Here is a 5,731-nt window from a genome sequence, read left to right on the forward strand (position 1 = left end):
ACCTTTCCCACTCACCCTTCTTGTGCTCTCTCTCACGCTCTCCCTTTCTCTCTCGCTGTTAGATAAATAAATCTTAAAAAAAAAAAAACAATATTTTTTCTTCAGTTTGTTTGGTAACTATAAGAAGAATACCCCATAAATGTACTTAAGAAATAGGATAGCACATAAAATCTCTAGAAGAGGTAAATCCATAGAGACAGAAAACAGATTGGTGGTTGCCAGGGGCTGGGGGGAAAGGAGGCCATGGTGAGTGACCATGGGAGTTTTTCTTTGGGGATGATGAAAATGTTTTCAAACTCGATCTAGGTGCTGGTGGCATAACATTGTTAATGTACCAGATACCACTGAACTATGTATCTTTAGATGGTTAACTTTTTTTTCTCAATTTATTTATTTTCAGAAAAACATTATTCATTATTTTTTTCACCACACCCAGTGTTCCATGCAAGCCGTGCCCTCTATAATACCCACCACCTGGTACCCCAACCTCCCACCCCCCCCCGCCACTTCAAACCCCTCAGACTGTTTTTCAGAGTCCATAGTCTCTCATGGTTCACCTCCCCTTCCAATTTACCCAAATTCCCTACTCCTCTCTAACGCCCCTTGTCCTCCATGCTATTTGTTATGCTCCACAAATAAGTGAAACCATATGATAATTACTTTTATGTTATATAAATTTCACCTCAATTTAAAAAAGGAAACAGTGTGCTATACCTATGAAGAACAGGAGGTCCCATTAGAGATGGAGAATTTACCACCTGACGAGCTGAAGCAGCTCATTCACTTGTTCATTTGTTCATTAATTCAGCAGATATAGAAGCAGCATTGAGGGTGGTCTGCTGAGGGCTTGGCGCGGACAGCTAACAAGCTGTAATATTAAAGTATGACAAGAGGACCCCGTGCTTTGTCCTCTGGCATCCTTTCCTCCCTTTCTTTTAGCAACAGAACTCCCCTTTCCAACAGGGGATGCATTCTCTGTGGCACAGAAGGGAGGCTGATTCCGCCCACTCCCTCCAAGAGGTCCCTCAGGAAACCACCAACCTCTTGATCACAATCATTGGTTCAGGAATGGACACATAATCAAAAATGAGCCATTCAGGCTCCCCCTGGAACTTCTCTGCCATTGCTGTCCTGAAAAGCCCTGTCTTTGGACTGGTGTTGTTAAGCAGAAGGTTAACAGACTGCTTTGGAGGTTGGTGATCTGCCCATCCATGGAGATAACTGGTCCAAGAAATTGAGAGAGAACCAGAGCCCCAAAATGAGCTGCCCCGCTGATGCTTCCAGTGACTGGGCCAAGAAACTCTCTTCTTTTTAGTTTCAGCAGGTTTGAGTTGTGTTCCATCACTTTTCTTAAAGATCCTTTTCCTCCAAGGAGGACAAGCCCTACAGCAAGGCAAGTAGGGAGTGTGACATAGAAGCTCCTAGCAGAAGCATCTCCTGGAAGATCACAGACTGTACGAGGTACTTCATCCTATAATTTATGTGCATATGCAAGATTTCAGTATCGATTGTTGAACATTTATGCTCAAACTGTTATTGCTGTAAATCATTACGTGATGATTTCTAAAATGTTTATGGTCAATGATGCTTGAGAAACACTACACCACGGCATACCGTAAACCACTGGAGAAGAGTCTACAAGGCGGATACTTCCAGGGCTTCTGTGTTTCCAGAAACTTGAGAGAAAAGCAGCCTGGAGCCACACCATGAGTCCTGGCCATGCAGGGGAACCCTCGGTCAATGCTGGCAGCTCAGAAGGGACTGGAATGATCGTGAACATTTGGTGCCCTGTATCACGTCCTTCATCCCAGCTGGGCTGAGCCTCGTTCCCTAGCAACTCTGCTCCCTCCCTGTCCACCCACCATTGCCAAGGCAGTTCATTCTTTCTCCCTAGGCTACTAGGATCACTCCCCAATGGTCTGATTCTCCAAGTCTCACAGAAACGACATCTTCTTTCCCTTAACTCCCCTCCAGGAATGGAATTCTCACTGCTTATGGGACAGGACATTGACCCAGAGGTTTCACAGTTTATAGCATGCTTCCATTTACCTTTCTTCATCAGATGTTCACTGCCACTCCATGAGGTAGGAATTACTCTCTCCATTTTACAGATGAGAAAACTGAGGCTCAGAGGGGCTGAGTAACTGGCCTTGGGACACAGCTTGCAAATGAAGGAACTATAGTAGGACAGTTAAAGAAGAAACCACCCCCTCCTAACAGACTGCTTTCCACATAAATACTCATAGACCAAACACTCTCCTTCCCAGGTTTCTGGACTTTTCCAGATCATTCTATCAGCAGCCTCATTGAAACTTTGTGCCTCCTGCTGTTCTAACTGGCATGGGCCCCGAGCTGCTTTACCATTCTAGATGGGGTTGCTCCATCCTGCCCACGTTCTCAGGGATGTCTAGGCTCTTACTGTTTTCTTTCTCACCCACGGACACCTCAGGAGGTCATGGCTTTGCAGCAAAGAGAACTTGACCCCAACGGTTTCTCCAGAAGAAAGCACTGAGTAAACAGAGGAGGTTGTACACACTTGTTCGATTCAGTTTACATTTCTGAGAAAAACGCCAGGAGATACCTGTCACCTCGCCTGCTGGGGCAGTGATCTGGGGCAGGGCTGGTCATTCTGAGCCCCTTCGTCAACCCCCCACAATTCTGTCTTTACACGACAGTATGTGTTTGTGCGCCTCTGGGTATCTTGTGGATGGGTGTAGTGTTCTAATTATGACATCTAAAGTCCAAAGCAGAGAACTACTGGCAATTTCAATTGATTTGACCTAACGTTTTGAAAAACGGAAAATTCCACATTCTTGGGCAATTTACTCACCGCCCTCCTCTGAAAATTTGCCTTTCAAAACCAACCAGCAACCCAAAAGAACTGTTTGGTTTCTATTTGACAAGTGTCAGCAACGGGCTTGGAAGAAGCAATCCCTGTTCCAATTACACTCAGGACCTGACGGCTCCCACAGCGCGGGGAGGGGGGGGGCTCACAGCTGGCCTTTTCAGACCCTTATCTGAACCTCTGTTGGCTTCATGTGCTGGCAAGATTGTCAAGTCTCCCCACCACCGCCATGGATCCAGGTGCAAGCCTCTCTCCCAGCCTGGCTTCTCAGCTGGGGAGTGTCTGTGCCATGCTACCCCTCCTCCTCCCCCTCCTTCCCTCCCTAGCCATGCCCCTTCCAGTGCCTGGCACACCGCGGGAATGGCTTGTGCAACGGGTTACGTGAAGGGTGCAATCTTTGGGCCATATTTATTCAAAAATATGGTCCATTGTGTATCTGAAATTGAAGCTTAACCGCATCCTGCATTTCATCTAGCAACCCTTAGAGGGCAGGGAAGCTCCCAGAAGGGATACATAATGCCCCGCTGACAGCCCCTCTACCCCACACCTGTCACCAGAGACTCAACCCACAAAAGCCTCAGAGCAGATGAGGGATATACTCACACTTCAGAGGGAATTTCAAGGTCTCGGGGTGAATATCCGAGAGAAGGGTGGGCTCCCCACCGTATCCCCCGCCTCTGTGTTCCCTACCTCCTCACAGCCAGGCTGGGTTCTCCAGCACCCAGACCAAGGAGCTAAGCATAAATGACTTCCCTAACCTCCCACACCTCAGCCACCATCACCAGAAGGTCCTGTGCCGCTCAGCCTGTGACATCTTCTCCAAGGCACAGCCTCGGAGCAGCGTTTCTGGTCCCTACAGTTCTTTTCTTTTTTTTTTTTTTTTAAAGATTTTATTTATTTATTTGACAGACAGATCACAAGTAGGCAGAGAGGCAGAGAGGAGGAAGCAGGCTCTCCGCGGAGCGGACAGCCCGATGCGGGGCTCAATCCCAGGACCCCGGGATCATGACCTGAGCCGAAGGCAGAGGCTTTAACCCACTGAGCCACCCAGGCGCCCCCCTACAGTTCTTTTCTAAGAACAGCGGCTTCTGTTCATTTTGACTATGCAAATGATAGACATGAATGATTATGCAAATAATTCACTGTAAAAAAAAAGTTAGAAAATAGAGAAAATTCTACACTTGATCTTAGCCAAAAGGCCGAGAGAAAATTCTAAATAAGAGAACATGATACAATGCAAGGAGGCTGACATGGTCTCTTGCCATCTTTTCAGACACATCTGTGAACTTCTTCTTCCTTAACTAGCCTCAGGCTGAATGTCTAGGGGGTTCTTCTCTTGTTATTTTCCCACACGAAGTTTTTTTTTTAATTTGACAACATCACATTCAATTCAAAGTTAGTCAATAAATATTTGCCACATGCCTATGAGCAGTTCTGCGCTGTGTGGGGCGGCGAACAAGCCTGATGTGGTCTCTGCCCTGGGGGGCTGCCTGTTCGGGGGGTGCTCAGACATGGAACCAGGGCGATCAAAGAGAAATAACCTCTGACCCATCTGCCATTTAATTCAATTATACATTTTGCTTTTGAGGAAATCTGTTCTTAAAAATGCAGAGAGAAAAAAAATGCAGAGAGAATATCTTAAAGAGTTACATTAAAAGTAAATATTTTGTATTTGACTCTAAGTGGTAGAACATTTCAATGGTAATAATAATGCCTGATTGCACTTTCTCCTTGATTCACAGGAGTCCTGGCTTCCTGGAATTACTACTTAATAAAGCACTTGAGGACCATGGACGCATCCCTAGGGACAGCATAGAATTCCTTTGTGTGAACAGACCGTAAGGTCTATTATCCATTATTGCTAAATCCTGAAGCCTATTCCAAAAGTTCACTTTTATAAAAACAGAGTGATGAACATCTTCGTGCATGAGCATCTGTGTGCAAACCTGACCATCACTCCATAGTCTGATCATTTCAATAATGAATCTTGGCAGGGACTGGCTAGTTATACACAAAACCGACGTCATCGTCCTGGCCACACACTAAGCTACGTTTCCCAGGCCCTCTGTAGCGAGGCGTGGGCCTGAGTCTCATTCCTGGCTCTCTTAATAATGTCTCAGGCTGGTCCTGGCCCAGGAAACTTCCTGTGCATGTTCTCCTATGTTCTTTCCCTTTCTCTCGCTCTCTTTTTTTTTTTTTAAACGTAAAGATCTATTTTCTTTATTTGAGAGAGAGAGAGAGAACATGAGGAGGGGTGGGGAGCAGAAGGAGAGGGAGAGAGAGAGAATCTCAAGCAGACTCCAGGCTAAGCATGGAGCCCAATACAGGGCTTGATCCCACAATCCTGAGGTCACGACCTGAGCCACAACCATCAGTCGGACAGCGCCCCCCAGGTGCCCCTCCTTCCCCTTCTTCTAAGAGTCCTCGGAAGCCACATGTTGAAAACAGCAGGGCCACAAGTTAGAAGGAGGCTTGGTCCCTGCATCACCACTTAGAGAAGAGCTAACTCCTCGCTGGTCAGAATCACCCATTTTGAACATCACACATAGAGGACACGAACTTGACTTGCTGTGAGCCACTGAGATTGGAAGCTACATCTGTTAGAGCAGCTAGTGTGGACTGATACGGGAATCCCATCTCCACCGCCCACCCTGAATCTAGCCCTTCCTGAGCATCTCAGGTGCTAGACATGCAGTGTCCCCCTCCACTATCCCCTGCACTCCAGGCTTCCATCCCCTGGTCACACGTGCCTTTCCCCTATTTCACTGCATAGCCTAAGATCCAGGCCGGTACCTGGCAGTCTTCCTCCCTGGGGACTGGCCAAAAAGCTGAGCTCCAGCCGAAGCTGCTTCCCTCAGCTTCTCACCCTGCAAGACTCTGAGGAAG

The 5,731-nt window shown here is 47.0% G+C and overlaps 1 pseudogene; it reads right to left on the reverse strand.

The window, feature by feature from the left end:
* Nucleotides 1-3,925: 3,925 nt before the first annotated feature.
* On the reverse strand, nt 3,926-4,056 carry LOC122907938 (annotated as a pseudogene).
* Between the last annotated feature and the right edge of the window lie 1,675 nt (nt 4,057-5,731).

This window comes from Neovison vison, chromosome 5 (assembly GCF_020171115.1).
Source record: "Neovison vison isolate M4711 chromosome 5, ASM_NN_V1, whole genome shotgun sequence".
Lineage (NCBI taxonomy): Eukaryota > Metazoa > Chordata > Mammalia > Carnivora > Mustelidae > Neogale > Neogale vison.